General features: G+C 36.5%; 1 long non-coding RNA gene across 1 annotated transcript; it reads right to left on the bottom strand.

The window, feature by feature from the left end:
• Positions 1 to 1239: 1239 nt before the first annotated feature.
• On the bottom strand, positions 1240 to 1937 carry LOC149209604 (uncharacterized). The gene is made up of 2 exons (XR_016252239.1): positions 1691 to 1937; positions 1240 to 1582 (listed from the first exon to the last, which is right to left on the bottom strand). It is a non-coding gene; the product is annotated as an uncharacterized LOC149209604 (long non-coding RNA).
• Positions 1938 to 20277: the final 18340 nt, after the last annotated feature.

Raw genomic sequence — 20277 nt, 5'->3', positions numbered from 1 at the left:
GGATGACAAATTGTCTAAAGAAAATGTTGTTGGGCAATATGGAGTTATGAAATATTGAGGATGACAAATTGTCTTAAAAAAGCTTTGTTGAGCAATATGGAGTTATGAAATACAAATACATAAAAAAAATATAAACACCAGCGAGGAAAGAATGATCTACTTGTCATAACATGTTAGGTACCTGTTCTCTGCTTTTTGTTTGATGATCATATATATATATGCAATGAGGACTTATTATAAACTAATTTTTTTAAATGATTTTTGTAAACAACAGTACGAGGCTGAAAGAAAATGAACCATATCCCTGATAAATATAGGGATCTTTATCTCATTAATATTAAAGCCTAACTCTTTTTTCACCAAATTTTGAGTAGATATTTACACTTGGATTCTGAATGTGAATCGGTGGCGTGGCTACGATTAAAGCCAACTTTTTTTTCACCAAATTTTGAGTAGATATTTACACTTGGATTCTGAATGTGAATCGGTGGCGTGGCTACGCTGTTAGACTAGCGTGTGGAATGGTAGTAGTATTTACAGCGGGTTTGTGATATACCTATGCCTAGTGTCATCAGTATTTAAAACTTTCATTAGAAAAATTTGGAAGATGAAGTGTCTTAAATAATTTAAATCTTTTTAAAACAGTGCGTGTGGAATGGTAGTAGTATTTACAGCGGGTTTGTGATATACCTATGCCTACTGTCATCAGTATTTAAAACTTCCATTAGAAAAATTTGAAAGATGAAGTGTCTTAAATAATTTAAAACTTTTTAAAACAGTTTGTTATTTATAAAATTAGACCAGAAAGTGTGTCTGAGATACATATTTATCTGTTAAAACAACGAATATGCAAATGAGAAAAAAAAATAAGACTTCAACATTATTTTATTTACGTCACAATTGCACGTAGCTAATTTTTGTTGGGCAGGAATATTAAAAAAAATTCGATTGTGGTAAGTGTTTAAATTGTTTTTATAGCAGAAATAGATTCAGCACTACAATTTTTTTTGGGAATCAAAATATTTAAATTTTCTTCCCAATTAAAATTGAGACACTAAACTTTGTTTTACACTAAACTTTATTTGATGGGTTACCTAATCATTATAAAAAAATTATTAAAAAATAATGTAAAATTAAATATAAAAATAAGATGAATACAATATTTATATAAATTTAAATCGAAACATTTGAAATTCTGTTTTTACATATTCAAATTTACATTAATTCTTAACAATAATATGAAATAAAATTAATAAAGTAAATATAAAACACAATCCAGTCTAAATACATATAGCTGCAATAAATGATACTAGCTGTCTCGTTGTCTCTCATAAATGTATTATGAGTGACAGACTACCAGAAAACAGCATCTTCGATTATTGAAAGCGAAGCCGTAAAAATAAATGTATTAGGAGCGACAGACTACCAGAAACAGCATCTTCGATTATTGAAAGCGAAGCCATGAAAATATTGAAGTCTTTGTGTATTGTAAACGAATATGTATCTGGTCACTCTGATTTTTCATTTTCGTGGAGGAGGAGGAGGGTCTCGAGGACACCAGCCGCAAAACAGGAATGAGAAGCTGCATCAAATAGTCGTTTCTGTTAGCAATAATCAAACTCCATTAACCAAATTCAAACCACAAAAAACTAAGGAACATGGTTGAAACGATTCACTAGTATCTCAATACCATGCATCTAAACAACCGCAAGGGCCGCAACAGCCATCATCAGGACCAGGAGGGTCAGGCTGAGGATGAGGGTGAGGACCGCCCCTCCCTCCTGGTTCTCCGGGAGCTCCTTGAGGATCCATTTTCAGATTTTATGCGCAACTCTAAAAGTAATAATTTCTTTCTGGACAGTATGAAGATCTATTTTGCTTTCAGCTCTATATACACAATTCTACATGGAATGACTTAATATAGATAACTCTGAAAGTGCCCCCGTCATAAACGGTTTTTCAAACAATATGTAGCTCAGCCTTGCGGGTTTCTCAAACAGTCTGCACCTACTACATGCTTAAAAGCTTGTAATAACACGATAGCTAATGGCAGCCGTTTACGATAAGTAATAAAGGGTTGTTGTATATATTTCATCCATAAAAAAAATAGTTGGGTATATATATATATATATATATTTCTTCCATAAAAAAAAATAGGTTTTCTGTTCAATGTAAAACCTAACATCCAAAATTAGGGTTTCTGTGCAAAAGTAAGACCTACCCTTTAACGTGCCTTTCCTTCCCTAACTATGCTCTTTTTAATATATGGTCTATGTTTTCAGATATGTAGAGTCTCGTCGTATTGCTTTTATAATCCGAATGATTTCAACAAAGTTGGTTTGAATCTTACCTATCTTGCATCTATAGATAGGCTACTGATGGTCTTTATTTTGATGTAACATAAAAATATTTCATTGCAGTTACGTAGTTGTACTTGTACCTTCTCTGTAAGTCTATTGGCCGTTAACCATATAAACACTTGCGTGCAAATTTTCATATTTTACTTGATAACGAGTCTGCAGATCTATCTATTTTAGTTGATGACATTATTGGATTAGACTACACATTTTCAATTTTAAGACACAGAGCCATGGTTAGCTTAGTCTACTATCATGAAGCTATTCTAGGTTTAAAATGAGCAGGTATGCCTTCCCTAATACCATATTTATCCTCTTCCAAAGTTTGGCAAGCTAAATGCAGCCCCTATTCATAAATTAATCAAAGATAAAATGGTTAAATCAATAGTAGGATTTAGTTGAGATTGAAGCCCCTTCCAGATATAAAATCTAGGGAAATCTTCTTTCCTATGGGGGTTTTCTCTACAGGGCTTGAAGTTTCAGCTAATTTCCACTACCCTCCCTTAAAGAAAGAAATGATTCGGACCCTGAAAAATCAGGAGCGAGGTAACCCCACTCCACAAGTAATTCAGGCTGAGGGAAACTCACCGCATAAGCCACTGAGCCGATGCGGCAGATACCGTGATGACAGCACTGGCGTGACACGTAAGATTGTTGATGGTGTTTTCTCCGAGGACTCCTGTTGAGCACGTGTCTTGAGGCAATCACAATTTAGATAAATACATAATAATATCTGAAAAGTAAGTTGCATATTTTACGTTAGACTAAGCAAGGGTTCAAGGGATGTGAGGACTATGAAATATTACTTAGTATTTTTTTTTTTTAATTTAACCAGGTTTATTAGACTAGTATTTGTTACACTAGTATTTGTATCAGATGTTGCAAAAGAAAGGTTGTAAGGTATAATTTTGAGAAGCATTGTAACATATAAAGAATCGTTGAAAATAAAAATTAATAGGTGAAGGGTAAAGAGCTAGTACCCAATGCCCATTGCATTAAATAGGTCTTGTTCTTTTTGGCTATGACATCTAGCCAAAAAATACTTCCCATTTTTAGTACGCTATGGAATGACTTCAACTAGAAGGAGACAATACTGGATACCATTGCAAGTATTGAGGAGGAGCAGAATGTTGTCCTTGTTAGTAAGATGAATAAGGGCAACAATAAAAGAGGAACTAAGAAGGGTTAAAAAGGGAAGAAAGAGAAGCCAGGTTCTTGTAACTAGGGAAAGAAGGACTTGAGCCACATCAAGTGCTTCAAGTGTCAAAAGTTTGGGCACTTTGGTTCCAACGTCATCAAAAGAAGGGGAAGGGCAATCAACAGCACCAGAATGCAAGGAGTGAAAAAGCATCAGCTCAAGTGGATGAGCTTTCATCCATTCTTGAGATACACTTCTCAATGGTCTCATGCATGTCATCTGACATCATGTCTGATGTCAACTGGTATGTGGACAGTGGAGCCTGCAAACATACACCTCTAACAAGAGTACCTTTAGTAGAACTTGGTGATGATGCCACGTATCGAATTGCAAGAGTGGGATCCATCAAGTGATATCCTTAAGCTTATTAAGTTATTGATGTTTTGTATGTAAGAACTTTAGGGCATGATAGTGACAACTTGTGTGAGCTTCGACAAAAGAGACTAGGTCACTTGCTCTAGTGAATGTTTCCAATCTTGCAGAACATGGTGTGGGGATTGCCAATCTTCAAGGCTGAGAAGAAAGGAGTGTGCAAGGGTTGTGCACTTGGCAAGCATGTGAAGGATGTTTTCCTGGTAGTGAACATAGGTCAAGAGGGGTTTCTGACCTAATCCACTCAAATGTATGTGGGCCCATGTCCTCAACTTCCTTATCAAGTAACATTTACTACGAATATTTTATTGATGATTCTTCTAGGAAGTCATAGACTTACTTCACGAAAACCAAGGATGAGGACTTTGAGAAGTTTCAAGAGTTTAAGGGTCTTGTAGAAAATCAAATAGGTATAAATATTAAGGTGTTAAGGTCCGACAATGGAGAGGAGTATACCCCAAAGGAGTTTGATACCTTTTGCATGAAAGAAAGAATCAAGAAAATGTTGATAGTTCCCTACAATCCTCAGTAGATTGGGGTTGCAAAGAGGAGGAACAAATCTATCATAAAATAATCAAATCCATGATTCATGATCTAGTTCTGCTCATGTGTCTCTGTGTATAAACATGTCTTATCATTGTCTATATTTTGAATAGGTATCCTCACAGAATTTTGAAGGATAAGACATCAATGGAGGAATTCAAAAGCCTCAAGTAACACATCTTTGAGTTTTTCAGTTGTCCTATCTACATTCATATTCCAGATGAGAAAAGGACCAAGTTAGAACCTTCTAGTTTGAAGGACATCTTTGTAGGTTAGAGTGAAACCTCAAAAGCTTATAGAATATACATTCCATCTCAACATAAAGTAGATGTGAGAAGAGATACCAAGTTTGAAGAAAATGCATGGTCCTCTAAGTCTCAAGAACCTCCAATAGTGACCATGGAGGCAGAAGAGCTTGGTATCCCAAAAACAGATATGCAAAAATTAAAAAGATCATGAAAAGCATATTTAGATCAACAAGCTTTTGGAGGTGTAAGGGGTGCCTCTTTACCTTCAAGTTCAACTAGAAAGCCTAGATGGCTAATCTAGACATTACCAAAGGCAACAAAGTAAGTTGGTGCTCCAACTACTTCCTTTCAAGTAAGCCACCCTCCTAAAAAGTTCCCTAGTTATGTTGCACTGATGTCTTCCATTATTGAAACAAAACCTTCTAGTAACAAAGAGGTAGTAAGGAAGCAAGTACTGCAAAATTCCATGATGGAGGAATACATCTTCTCCTAAAGAATGATGGGTAGGAGATAGTGCCTGGACTAGTGGGGAAGTCAGTGTTTGACTCTAGGTTGTTTTACAAGGTTAAGCATGCAACAGATAGCAGCATAGAAAACTGCAAAGCTTGGTTTGTGGCTAGAAGGTTCTCCCATTAAAAATGAGTTGACTATGAGGAGACTTTTTCTCTTGTTACTAAATATACCTCTATCAGATTTATACAAATAATAGAAATTGTTTATACAATTATACTTTTCACCCAGTAGAGTATGTCTCTAGAGATATTAACCCGCCACTTCCAAAAACACATTATGTGCCTCTAGTGCTTGAGCTCAACTCCTACTACATTATAATATTTTTTAAACACTAAATAATTACCTGGGAATGTTTGAGAGTGAAAAAACAATTATTATTTTCTTTTTAAGCATCTAAAGAATCACATTTTCATTATGGAGGGTAGAAATATCAACAAGAAACGAGGTGACCATCTTCATAATGAACTATAATATCAACAATGAAAGTCAAATTAATGATGCTTTTAATTAAAACTAACTAGATATATATATATTTGTTTTTTAATTATAGCCAATATTGACTTTTTAAATATAAAAGTAATTACACAACTCCCTCACATTATTCACCTCTTAGCTTCATAAGTTGATATTGGTCTTCATTGTATTTAAGTTTATGGTAATCTGAACTAGTTTTTTCATTTGAAAATCATAGATTGGTCTTGATATTCATTGTCTTTAAATTTATGATATTTTCTTGTTAATTTTGTTGTGAAATTGTGTGGGGATGTCTTAGATGATATATTTGAGTTGTTGTAGCATGTATAATTCCTATGTCTCATGATTTTTTCACAAGCTAGAATCAATTTATTATTAATTAAAACTTACAATATGAGAAAAAGGTGGGAACATAAAACAATTAGATTAAGATTTTTGTAATAGTGGTCCTTTTTCCTTTTTTCTGTTTTTTTCGGGGCATGTTCTCAATTCTTTCTAAAGTTAAGGATTTGTTGGAATTACAGAGTTGGGTTATGTAATCTATACAATCTAGGTATCCTACTAATTTCAGTGTTGAGTTCATTTTGCATTTAAAAATGCAATTTAGCAATTTAAATAACAAAAATTTTAACTCTCGAAGAATTATAACACAATATTCCAAAAATAAATAAATATATAATACAATTAAATCATGTCTTTTTTAATTTAAAAATAATAAAGAGTAGTATATTTTCTTTTATCTCCTTTATTTTTCTTTATTTCATTATTAACTCGAACTTCCATATAGATTAAATGTCCTGTAAATACTAATAACATCCTAACACTTACTTTATAATACATTTCCTTGCTTAGGATGCTAGGCATAATGTTAACATACACATATATAAACCATAGTTACCAAGTTCGAATTTGAATTATGCTTCTTTCGACACTTGTCAGTAACTAAAACTGATTACCTGACCTTGCACCATGGCTTCATAATTGTAAGACCTTGTATTTTAAAATTATCTTTACTATTTCATCTTTGGTTGTTTCTATCCCCATATCATTCATGTAGCAAACCTGATTTGTACTAAAGCGTCTATTTCTTTGAACTGTACAAGCTCACCTTCATCCAACTAGCAAGTTTAATTTTCATAAATATATCAAGAGATCATTGGATGATGACTTCAAGATGGTTGTTGGAATCAAGTTAGTGAAGATTCCTCTGTTAACAAAAGTTTTGGTCTTCCAAGAAAACTTTGCTTTGTCATCCCTCTAGTTATTTTGAAAACCTCCTCTTGATTTTTACCTAATGCGCAACCTTCACTACATTATCTACAGTCCTCCATTGTGGGCTTTTGTTGTAATATTTTTGCTTCTCAATGTGTATGTAACACTTTATCTCTGCTTCCAATGACTTTAATCTGCATATTCTTAAAAGGAGTTTTTGATGTTGTTTAATCTAACATCCTCTTTTTGGTTGGATTTATTTATGTGAGCAGGGTGGTATTCATTCTTTTGGCTCTCTTTAGTTCCCTTAGTTGTAAGTGCACAAAAATATTGGACTAATATGACACTGAATTACTGATAATGGGCGTTAATAATCATGACAATTGTTTTGATTGAATTCTTTGGGTTTTATGTCATTTTATCTCCAAAATATAGAGATAATTTTGTTGGTTGGAATAAATCTACAAGTTATAATAATATATTTAGCCTTAGAAATTCAAGGGAGGCATGTTGTAGTTAAAGGATCCCCAACTGTGGAGCCAAAAAATAAACTCTTTTGGTTCAAACATCCTCAACTTATCCTTTTCTTTATCCATTTCACTCTTTTCCAGGTATCAAAATGATTTTCATTCTAAATTTCAATTAACAAATTGTATTTCTAAATCCTATTCACTGAGTATTTATAGGAATACCAATTGCTTAATGCTTAACTTATGTTCTGCATAATGCTTTCCAGCTTGCTTTCTTCTTGTGGATATGGGTAAGCACTATGTTCATTCAATGAAGGATAAATTCTTGTTTATAGAATCATAGGATTTACTATGGTAACGATGGTAAAAGTTGTAGTCTCAGGTACCCTAGATCAATTTCAGTTTATCTAGCTAAATTGGTTCAATTCTATTGCATCCCTACACCATATTTATGTTTGACTTTATATGTTTGCAGTATGAGCTTGGCCTGAAATCGTGTTTCCATGAGAGGCTTGATATCACCATAATTAGAATTATGATTGGGTAATTATGTTTATTATCTAAACATATAGAGTGTTGTGGTTGTTTATTTTTTAAGTTATCAAAGAACTTTATCTTGCCTAAAATGTAAACAAAGCTCATTCCAATCAAACAGGCTATCAATTTAGATTTGTTCTTTCCTTTTCATTTTTATAGCTTCAGTATTGCTGCTTTGGTTTAGTACTAGCTTATTCTCATGCAGATCTAGTCTGTATAAGGAGAATATTGACAATAACCATATTTTGCATCTGATAAGGACTACATTCGGTTGTTTATGTGCCCAGGGTTGTTGTGCAGCTTCTATGTAGCTACATCACACTTCCACTTTATGCATTGGTGACCCAGGTGAGTCTTTCGATGTTCATTGAAAATACAATCAACTTTGGGTGTTTGAGAGGATCAATTGAACTTCAGAACATATTCAATTATATAATACAAACTGCTAAAGTTACATAGGTCAAGTCTTCACTACCTGTTTATTCACCTTATTTACTTTGTACATAAGACATATATAGTCAAGCCATACATTACGTGATGCTTAGATATCTTATCTAGTATTTATAAAATTAGAGATAAGGCATCCCTTCAGAATTACAGAAACTCATAGTACACAAATTTATCAGAGAAAAATAAGAGCTGGCAAGTTCTTTTGGCAGAACAGATCATTCACTCTATTGAAATCTTTTGGTAAAACCTCGAATGAATTTTTGTTAGACAAATATGACTAGTTTAAAATATGCTTCCTTTTGTTTTTTTCAATTAATTTCTTAGCATTCTTACTTATACCAAAAAAGGGGAGAAAAAGGCACAACGATGATGCAGTTGTGTGTGGGTGTGTATAGATGGATGAAAAACACATAATTTTTTAGCAAGCTTTTTTTCCAAATTGTACAAGTGCTTTGTTCTGGTGAGTTTTAGGATTCTTGAAATAATTATGCTTTGTGTAAGCATCATGTTTCACTCTATTGAAGACTTGGGGTAAAATCTCAAAGGTTTTGTTCTGGTGAGTTTTAGGATTCTTGAAATAATTCTGCTTTGTGTAATCCTCATGTATGAAGGATCATGTTTCACTCTATTGAAGACTTGGGGTAAAATCTCAAAGGGTTTTCTGGGTTAGACAAATATTACCACTCTATAGTGTGCTTCCTCTGTTTGTTCAATTAAATTTTGTAGCATTCTTGATGTGCCTAAAACAAGAGGAGAAAGAAACAGAATGAAAATGTGTGTGCCCCTGTGTTTTGATAGATTGATAGGTTTCCTCCTGTACTTAGTTAACACAAGGCCTAACATTTGTTTTGCAGTCAACACTTTCAGTACATGGTGCAGCCTAGGCAAGTTCATCGGGTTGCTGCAAAACACAAGCTCTAATACTTGGAAGGGGGCAGTGCATTTTGCACTGAGATATGTTAGTGATGGAGAGGTGGTGTCGCAAGGTTTTCAAAATTATGATTGGGCAGATAGTGCTGGTGACACAAATAACACTTCAAGGTGCTCTTTCAATTTAAGTTCAGCTACAGTTTCCTGGTTCAGTAGTTAACAAAGTACAAAATTATGCAGCACTCAGTTCAATAGAAGCAAAATATATGGTTGCCAGTTCTTCTAGTTGTGAAACCAACCAGTTTTGGAAAGTTACTAACATAGCTGACAAATCAAACTTTGGATACTTCTGTAACAATCAAAATTGTATCAAACTCTTTAAATTTTATCAGAGAAAAGAGTTCATAAAGGAGTTGTGGTTCTACAACACATTCCAACAGATCAGTAGGTACCTGGTATTTTGACTAAACCTTTGGCCAAAGGGAAGTTAAAGATGACTTGGATTGGTGGAGAACACTTTTCTTGATAAGAGGGATTGTTAAATAGTCTTCCTCTGATCATCTTCTACTGGGTTGAAGCACAAATGGAAAATATGGGCACCTTCTGTTACAACAGCATTACATAAAGCCATACATCGGTAAATTTCATACAACATAATGATCAATATATGAGGATGCAGCATAAAAAGGCATTGTGGGCATATTACTAATTTTAGTATTCCAACAGTGAGTGTGCATGCATGAATAAGCTATAGATAGAATAACATGAGCTTATCCTTACTCTTCATTTTAGAGATAAGGCACTAAATTTATATGAGGCAGTTCTGTTATATTTTTAACAGTCTTTGTAAATTCGTTTTTGTATCTGGTAAATAGAGTGCAGATCCTACTTGCAGCACAATCTCTTGCATGGAGATCCCAAGATCTAAGCAATAGATCTATTTTTTGTAAACCTAGACACCCACTAAGATCTATAAGAGAAAAGGTTAGGGTACATATCTGTATCGATATTAGAGAGTTTTAGTTTTATTTATGCTACAAAAGACTTAGTATACATATCAAATTTTCTAGCAGCTTTTTATTCAATGGTAATGGAATAGCATTAACAAGGTCTCTCAACAGTGATCTACATGTTTTTTGTATGTTTTCTAACTGTGTTCGTATATAGCCTCAAACAAGATTTAGATTATAGTTTCGATTAGCCTTTAAATTTAGATCCTGCTAGTTTCCTATGGGAGAAGAACCTGTTTACCAAGTCTTACTAAATTTCATGAGTTGTTAGTAATTAATTGGATGAATGATCAATTTAAAAACAATGATAAATATCTTAACAAAACCTTTAAAGGGAAAACAGAGAAATTATAGAACATAAGACACATGAAAAGGAAATAAGGCCATATTCATTATGGTAAACAACATTAGAAATAACATTAACAAATTTTGTCATCAACAAGTACAAAGTACAAGGTCATTTCCTTAGTGGTCAAGTTAAAGAGAACTACTACATCACCACCATTACAACACATGGGAGAAACTACATATCCTCTTCCAACATATGGTGGTATATACTATAAAGAGAATGTCAAGCTGTAAAAATCTTAAAATAACAAATAGAAACACAACTGAAACTGTTTGTATTTCTTTAGAGCTATGGATATCTGTTTTTACTTTTGTATAAAGGACAACACCCAGAGTACAACACTCTTAGGTATTAGTCATTCACCAAAACAATCTTTCAATGAACAAAAAAAACAACATACACTTAAGAGTTCACCTTGCTGCCAAGTTGGTTGGCTAGGCTCGGATTGCCCAGAGGATGCTCAAATAGCCCCATGGTGAATTTTACTCTCAATATTCTTCTAACTGCATCATTTATTCTAGTCATGGGGATCAAACCACTCTTCACTTGCGAAGACAAATCATTAATAAAGTCTTTGAAATTGTAGGGAACCATCACCTATCAAACAGATTTCCATTAGAAAAGGTCAGGTGGGCATGAACGTTATTTAATTAGGGCTACTGAAAATTGGAACACTGTCTAGTGTGAGAGAGAAATACAGTACCATGTCAATCCCTGCACTCACACCATCAAAAAATGACAAAGAGTAATTAGCACCAGGTGGGCTAGTTATTCTGTCAATACCTTGCCAATCTGAAATAACAAAGCCCTGTGACCAATACAAGAAGGCATCATTTTAAACTAACCGGTTGTATGTTCTACATAATATAAATTTTTGAAAAGGTAAAAATACAAAACCAATACCGATGATAAGAAGACACATCAATAATACCTTGAAGCCAAGTTTCTTCTTAAGAACACGAGAAACAAGAAAATGGTTAGCGTGCATCTTCCGTCCATTCCAACTAGAATAGGAAACCATAATGGTGGAGACTCCTTTGGCAATGGCATCAAAATAGGCTGCCATGTGGATGTGCACCAATCCTTTATAACTGATTACAATATTATTCTCATTGATACCCTTGGTTGTTCTGCCATCACCCACAAAATGTTTAGCACAAGCTGCAACATTTGACTTGACAGACATGAATAGATCACTAACTGTGTAAATACCAAATGGTGGCATAATTGATTGATCAAAGAAATTCATGTTCTATGGGAAAGGACAAATGAATAAAACACAAGGTTTTCAACTGACTGTCCAGCTAGGAAGGGCACCCCTTTCATGGAATTGGTAGGAGGCTGCCCCTGTAGGCCAAAGATTATCTTTGTCATTGCCTTGACAATTTTTGGATCCTCGTTGTAGCTTTCATAGCAGTGCCCCCATCAAGGATCTCTGCAAACCTATCCACACCAAACAAAGCACTCTAAACAATCCAAACTTTACTCTCAATTTGAATAAACGTTCATCAAGAACACTCAATGCAAGACTCTTACAACAATACATGGGGAAAATGCGTATTGAATGTCAGTAGCTCGAACTTCCAAAGGTGTAGCAACTCCTATTCTTCTAGCCAAATCAGGATCCCTGCATCAATAAAACATCGGTACAAGCTGTAAATGAAGCTTCCTAAATGATTTTGACTTTGAACCAGGGAAGCTCAGGGATCAACCCTAACATGGTGCCTCACCCACAACCACAATGGCATATGAAAACCCTTGTCCTTTGACATAGTTCGCATCTGGATAAACCCTAACAAGGGTTTATTAAGCACCAGAATTCTCAACCTAATGAGGGCATAATGTCTATTATTGCCCAAAGATGAAGGGTTTTTATGCCATCTAGCTGATCACTGAACCAACTTCAATAGTTTAAAGCATTGTTATCAAGAGAAACGAGAAAAGTTAATACTGGACTTACCTGGTAGCTCCAAGCCCTACATTGTGAGGGAAGATCGTAGCCCCATCGACATAGTTGTGGACATGCACAACATCAATTCATACAACTGTCAAATAATTTGTTACCTGTTTCGAAAATGCATACAACTGTCAAATAATTTGTTACCTGTTTTGAAGGGTGAGTCAGCTCTGGAGCACAAAGTCTTGAACCCTAGTTGAAAGGGATTAAGTGAGAAAAGAGCCTCAATGTCCTCTTTACTAACCCGTCTACTTGACCAGAGATTGGTTGGGAAGTGAGCACATTAGATTGGTAACAGAGGTAAACCACAAGTCAAGTAAAAAAAATAATTGGGCATTCAAACCTGAAGGGAAAAAACCTCACCTGTAACACAAATCATTAAACACCTCCCATGTTGACAGTTGCAACAATAAAAATAAAACTTGACTACCAGGATGACAGGATTATAACTTTGCCCCTTTTCTCCAGAACAACAAGGCATACAATGCTATCGAGCATGCGTTGGCTGACTAGTGTCAAGAAAGACAGGTGGACAGGCGTAGGGTAGTTTCCATAAGGATGTGGGAAAACCCTCGCCGATGAAACACATAACACGAATTGTATAAGATGATGAAATCTATGTAAAGGGAAACAAAAAATTGTCTGTCTCAGTGAAATTAAGTCAATGGACCAGGAAAACCCAATCGTCTAATGATGGATCAAATGACAAGGAGTGATGACAAGTTTGCATCGAGGGGAGTTGGTTTCAAAGGGAAAAGCCTTACAACTTAAATATAAGGAGATGAAGGGTTGATAGAATGCTTAGAAGAGGGAAACTACTTGTTTAAAAAAGTTCATATTCATTTATGACTTGTCATTTATATGTCACCGCATTCCATAATGATATTATTAGTCCCCACCCAAAGGGCTGTGGGAACTATTGTAATGACATGTTCTTCTATTAACCTCGCACAAAAACTCATAATATTTTTGTTGTGTTAACCAAAGATCCAAAATTCTAAAATGATATTTCAAAAGTTTGAAGATCGTATTTTATTGTTAATGAAAATTTTATTTCACCATCTTATTTGGCCTCTTCACTAGGCAAGAGCCTCAAATATCTTAGTATAAATTCTGATGACAACATGTATTTAATTTAATTTTTTGACCAGTTAAGTAATGCTAGCATTACTTCACTCACATATGAGTGACATTTAATTTTATTTAATATTTCATGTGCAATTACTATATTGTAAAGTTCAAGTTCACCCATGGACAAGTGGAAGTTGACTGGTGGAATGGACAAGTGGCTGTAAATTGAATTTCAATGTGGCTATTTGCATGTTTCTCATGAGCCACTGCTTATTCAACTATATTTTTAGCTCTGTGTTGAGTTGTATTGGATTGGCATAACACAACCTATAGCTCGATCTTTCAACTCTACGTTGAGTTGTATTGGATTCGAATAACAAAACCTTTAGCTTGATTGTTCAATAGATAAGGTTTGGACCTATCCCTCGGCACATCGCCCTTTCCATTCTTCTATGCCTTGGAGCTGACCCCATTATATTTTCTCACCCTTGCAGTTTGTTTATCTTTCAATGGCTCCACATTTTGCAGTCAAGCTGTCACCTCCTCTTAAGCTTTCACATTTCAGATTTTTATTGATTTTGCAATAGTGATGCTTCCCTCTTCGACCTTAATAAGTGAAAAGGTGGCTACAAGCCATGTTCAGGATGAATGATGCCAACCTAAATTAGTTGCGCTTAAAGGTACAATTTTGAAATCAAGCAACAATTCATAGTTTTGGAAATAAATAATTTTGGCAATCAGTAATTCAAGCCATCAAGAAAATTTTCAAAAAATAATTGTTATTGAATAGAGCTCCAATTTTTGAACTCTCATATAGACGCGGGACTTGCAATCAGCGGGAGACTGTAGATTATCAAGACGGAGGGTTTCTGAGTGCGCGATTCACCATGGAAGGTCACAAAGAAGGGAGCTCCTCTCCCTCCTATAGAGAGGTAGTGATTAACAAGGGCAAGACACCCCTGGAACCAGGCAGAGGTAACTCGAGGGAAGAAGAAGAAAACAGGGACAAGAAAACAACAAGTAACAATGAGAAGGAAAATGTTGGCACAAAAGACATGGAGGAAAACGACAAAAAACAGGGAACTCCAGACAGGAAGCAAAAGGGACCGTGCAAGCCCAGAGCTGAATTCGCTCCCAGAGTAATCTTAAATAACCCAGAGCTGTAGGCCCACAGGGAGCACATGTAGACTTATGCCATCATATGCAAATTCATGGGACTATGGCCCACCGAAAAGGCTTTACAAACTTGGATCAGATACCAATGGAAGCCTAAAGGAAGCATTGATCTTCATCTAGGATCCAAGGGTTTTTTCACTGTGGTGTTTGCAAACATTGAGGACAAAGATAGAGTGTTTGAAGGGGGGCCCTACTTCTTTGCAGCAGCAGGGCTCTATATGCGGCCGTGGATGATGAACTTCGTGCTGGAGTGGGAAACCTTTACCTCAGTTCCAGTTTGGGTAAGACTCTATTCGCTACCTCTAGATTATTGGAAAATAGAATCACTAAAAGCTATAGGAAACAAATTAGGGAGGTATGTCAAAACATCTGAAGCCACGAGAAGAGGAAAATATACCTCCTTTGCTAGGATTTGCGTAGAGATGGACCTATCTGGAGCTCTTCCGGACGAAGTTATTTTGGAGGTTTATGATGAGGAATGGGTGCAGAAGATTGACTATGAGCATATTCCTTTTAGATGTCATAAATGTCACGAACATGGGCACCTCCTTAGAGACTGCCCTCTCAGTAAGGCAGAGAGCAAAATCAATCCCAACATAATGAAAGAAATAGAAGGCTTTCACAAAGTAGCGCATAAAGGCAGGAATGGAAAAAAGGGCCGAAACAACACCAAAGCGGAGACCAAATAGTGAGGCCGAATCCGTTCCAAGTACTGGAAGAAGAGGAAGATACAGCAGTCGAAAACCAAGTAATGAAAGATGGATATGATAAGCAGGACAAAGAGAAAGAACAAGATCAAGAAAAGGTAAAGGAAACACAGAAAGGAATCATGATGAGCGAATCAGAGATGGATATGGATCAGGAAATGACTCAGAGCGAGATGGAAATGGAAGACAATGAGTTGCAAGAGATTCTGGACAAAGAAAACCTAGATCTAGAAGGGTTCCTGAGCAAGGGAACAACGGGAGGGGTAGAATCTCTACCACAAGAAGAATGCGTTCAAGTAAAGCAGTTATTCTTATGGAAAACTCAGGCAAAGGGATTGAGCGAAGAAAACAACATGGAAAGACAGGGCACTCATGGAATAAAAGCAGTAAAATCAACACCAAAATTAGCTCCAAGAAACCCGGGGAAAAAAAGGGGTAGATAAAAGAAGAGTGAGCTATTAATGGAGTGTGGAAAGATCATGATAGACTCAGGTAAGATGAAAGATCTAACCAGTTACTCCTTTACCAATTTGTAATAATGAAGTTTACCACTTGGAACATCAGAGGTCTAGGTAGCAAAAGAAAGCAAAGAATACTGAATAATAGAATGAAGCAGGTAACTCCGGATATAATTTTTGTCCAAGAAACAAAAAGTTTGGTTCAAAAGATAAAACAAATCCATAGTAAATGGCTTAGCAGATATGAATTCATAGAAGTCAAAGCAGAAAACACAGCAGGGGGTATCCTTATCCTCTAGAATCCCCAAAAAATAGGCATTATAGATGCAGAGGCATCAAGAAACTATTTATCAGTTGTTATTCAGCCTGTAGGTGACAGGGACACCTTTCTTGTTACGAATGTCTATGGCCCTCAAAGGTTAGAAGACAAAATCAGGTTTATTGATTCCTTAGTGGACCTTCGAAACAGATTTGCAGGGCTACCGTGGGTTATAGGAGGAGATTTCAACATGATTAGATCTCTCTCAGAGAAAAAAGGAGGCACAAGAGCTCTAAGCAAAGATTCCTTAGCTTTCCAATGTTTTTATGAAAACATGAAGCTGGTGGACATTGAGACTAACAATGGCCTTTGCACTTGGAACAACAAAAGAGGAGGGGATTCCCAGGTAGCTTCCAAGCTAGATAGATTCATGATCTCTGAAGAGCTCATGCTTCTAAACAAGGATATAATAGCAGACATTCTTCCTTTTGGAGGCTCAGATCACTGGCCGATTCAAATGGAGATCAAGGGTATTGGCACCCCAAGAAACAAACCGTTCAGGTTTGAAAATATATGGTTGTCACACCCAGATTTCAACAGCAATATTGAAAAATGGTGGGCTGAAGAACTACACATTCAAGGATCTTCTATGTTCCTGCTACATAAAAGACTAAAATACATCAAGCAAAAGCTAAAGGAATGGAACCAGAAGGAATTTGGCAATCTTTTCATGAATAAAAAAATGGTAGAAAACAAAATACAAGAGCTTAATCAAACTTTGATCAGGAATGGCTTTGATAAAGACATAAATGATCAAGCAGAGAAATATCAACAAGAATGGGAAATGCTGTGCAAACAAGAAGAAATTTTTTGGAAACAAAAATCCAGGGTACTATGGCTGAAAGAAGGAGAACGTAATACCAAATTTTTTCACAGATCTACCATTGCGAACAGAACCCACAACAGAATCTCTTCGATCAAGGATGAAAATGGCCAAATTCATCACTCCCACGAGGAGATAGATGCAGTGTTAGTGAAGCATTTTCGGGACATAGCCAAGGAAAACTTTTCAGACAGAGAACCTTTTATAAAGAACTTAACTAAACACATTCCTAAACTGGTCTCCAGAGAGGACAATGGTAATCTCAACAGACCTGTAACTAAAAAAGAGATCAGTGAGGTCCTCAAGGAAATGCAAAATGGCAAGGCACCAGGGCCGGATGGATTTAACATGGATTTCTTTAAAGCTTGCTGGAATACAGTCAAAAGGGATATAGTGGAGATGGTGGAAGACTCCAGGCGGAACAAAACCATTTTGAAAGCTCTCAATACCTCCTTTATTGCTCTCATTCCAAAACAGGATAATGCTCAAACTCCAGAGAGATATAGGCCCATCGCCTTATGCAATGTTATTTACAAGATAATCTCCAAAGTTGTGGCTAACAGACTTAAACCCCTGCTACCCAGGCTCATCTCTGGGGAACAAACAGGGTATGTAGAAGGAAGACAAATTCTGGACAATATAATTCAAGCTCACGAGGTGGTTCACTCGTTAACATGCAACAAGAGAGTGGGTATGATCATGCAACTGGACATAGCCAAAGCTTATGACAAAGTAAATTGGATATACATAAGAAAAGTGCTCACAGCGTTTGGTTTTGATCATAATTGGATCAGATGGGTCATGGCCCTGGTGACCTCTTCCAGCTTTTCAATTTTGGTGAATGGCTCTCCTTCTGAACTTTTTATCCCTTCCAGGGGTCTTAGACAGGGAGATCTACTATCCCCTTTTCTCTTCATCCTCATGATGGAAGGGTTGGGCCGTTCTATCAAACATGCAAGAGCAACAGGAAGAATTCAAGGACTCCAAATTTCAGAGAATGGGTAGGTTTTGACGCATCAACAGTTTGTAGATGATACCATGTTACAGGGAATTCCCACAGTTAAAGAAGCACAGGCTTACAAACAAATTTTGAAGGATTTCGCGAAAGCTACAGGTATGGAAGTTAACCTTACCAAATCAAAAGTATTTTTCTTTAACACACATATCGCCATCCAGAGAAATATCTCCAGAATTTTAGGCTTTCAAAGAGATTCCCTCCCTTCCAAGTATTTGGGGGTACCTCTTACAGCTAAACCCCGACACAAAAGCATCTGGGATCCTCTAGCAACCAAAATGCAAGACAAGGTCAGGAACTGGACAAACAGATCTCTAAATTTAGCTGGTAGACTAGTGCTTACTAAAGCAGTTCTCCAAGCTATCCCAGTCTTTATGCTATCAGTCCTCCCAGCTCCAATAGGAGTCTTACAACATTTTCAGAATATTCAACGAGACTTTCTGTGGGGCAAAGAGGAAACAAGGAAAAAATGGGCTTTGGTCTCTTGGGAAAAGATCTGCAAACCCAAATGCCAAGGAGGCCTGGGTTTGGATAATCTAGAGATTCTCAACAAAGCTCTTGGAGCAAAACTTTGGTGGAGGTGGGTTAAGGATCCTCAAGCTCAATGGGAAAGCATTTGGAAGGAAAAATATGCCAATTCCTGGCTGGCTTCTGACGTAATCCATATGACAGGAACAGTGAAAGGCTCACCCATATGGAACAAGGCTTGGGAGAACAGAGAAGTGGTTCAAAAGAATAGTTTCTGGGAAATCAGAGAGGGAGATCAAGAACTTTTCTAGGAGGACAAGTGGAAACAAGAACCTAATCTTCTAAGGGAAGAATTTTTAGGCCTCAAGCAAGAGACTGACAATCTAGGTTTGGTTAAGGTAAAATACTTTTGGGAGAATCCACATAATGCAGGAAAGTGGAGAATTTGGAAAAAAATAGAGAGTAGAGAGGACAGGATCCTCAACAGTAAAGCTGAGTCCCTAAAGAGAATTCTGGATCAGCGAATAATTCTAGTAACGACAGGGCAGGATCAACTAAGGTGGGGTAACAACAAAGAGGGAAACTTCAATATCAAGGAAGCTAAAGGCCTTCTCCTTGATCTGGAACCACAAGCTCCAAACAAAACTTGGCAAAAGCTTTGGAATCACAAAGGCTGGATGAAAATCAAACTCTTCATGTGGTTAGTTAACCACCGGAAAATTTTAACCTGGGACAACCTCAAAAAAAGGGGCATGCTGGGACCCTCCAGATGCCAGCTCTGCGAGACCCAAGAGGAGACCAGCGAGCATCTTCTCAACAACTGCATTTTCACTGACAGGATTTGGGATTTCTTTACAAATATCTTCAAACAGTCTGATAGAGACAAAGAAAGTATTGGTAACACCCTCAACAACTGGAGAAATAAGGTTTCTGATAATGAAGTTCTCAATTCTGCCTGGGAGCTCTTGCCGGGTTTCATTATATGGAATGTGTGGAAAGAAAGGAACAAAAGAATATTCAAAGAGGTAAAAACTGACTCTCTCAGCCTGGTGAAGCTGATTGCAAAACAACTTAAGGAAACAGTTGGTACCACCGTTAGGAATCTCCCCAAAAATCCTCCCTCAGTGGGAGAATTAAGAATCCTTCAGCTGCTAGACTTGCAGGGGCTTATTCCTCAAGGCCTAGGCAGGAAAGCAAGCATGAGTGAGGAGATAGAGGAATTCTGGCACCCTCCCCTGGAAGGATTTTTAAAATACAACATAGATGGAGCTTCCAAAGGCAACCCGGGGGAGGCTGGCTTTGGGGGAGTTCTAAGGGATGAAACAGGTAGAATAATTACCCTCTTCCATGGATACCTTGGAAAAGCTACCAACAACATGGCAGAACTAATGGCTTTAGAACAATGTTTAGAATTTTTGATACAGAACAATTGCCAAAATGTCATAATAGAGGCGGATTCAGAGTTAGTCATCAATGCAGCCAGGAGAATTAGTAATGGAACAGGGCCGGAAAAGGTTACAAAACATTGGAGGTTAACTCGGGTTCTTCAGAGAATTCAAGTTCATCTACAGGTGCTTCGTACCCTCAGATTTATACATGTGAAAAGAAGGGCAAATAAGTTGGCAGACATTCTTGCCAACCAAGGTGTTGGCTGCAAGAACAGTACAATCTTATGGAGGT

The sequence above is a fragment of the Pinus tabuliformis genome, chromosome 1_2 (assembly GCF_031772625.1).
Source record: "Pinus tabuliformis cultivar Carrire ecotype Pingquan chromosome 1_2, CPIR1, whole genome shotgun sequence".
Lineage (NCBI taxonomy): Eukaryota > Viridiplantae > Streptophyta > Pinopsida > Pinales > Pinaceae > Pinus > Pinus tabuliformis.
Note: the sequence above shows the minus strand (reverse complement) of the source record. Positions and strands in the feature narration are given on the sequence as shown.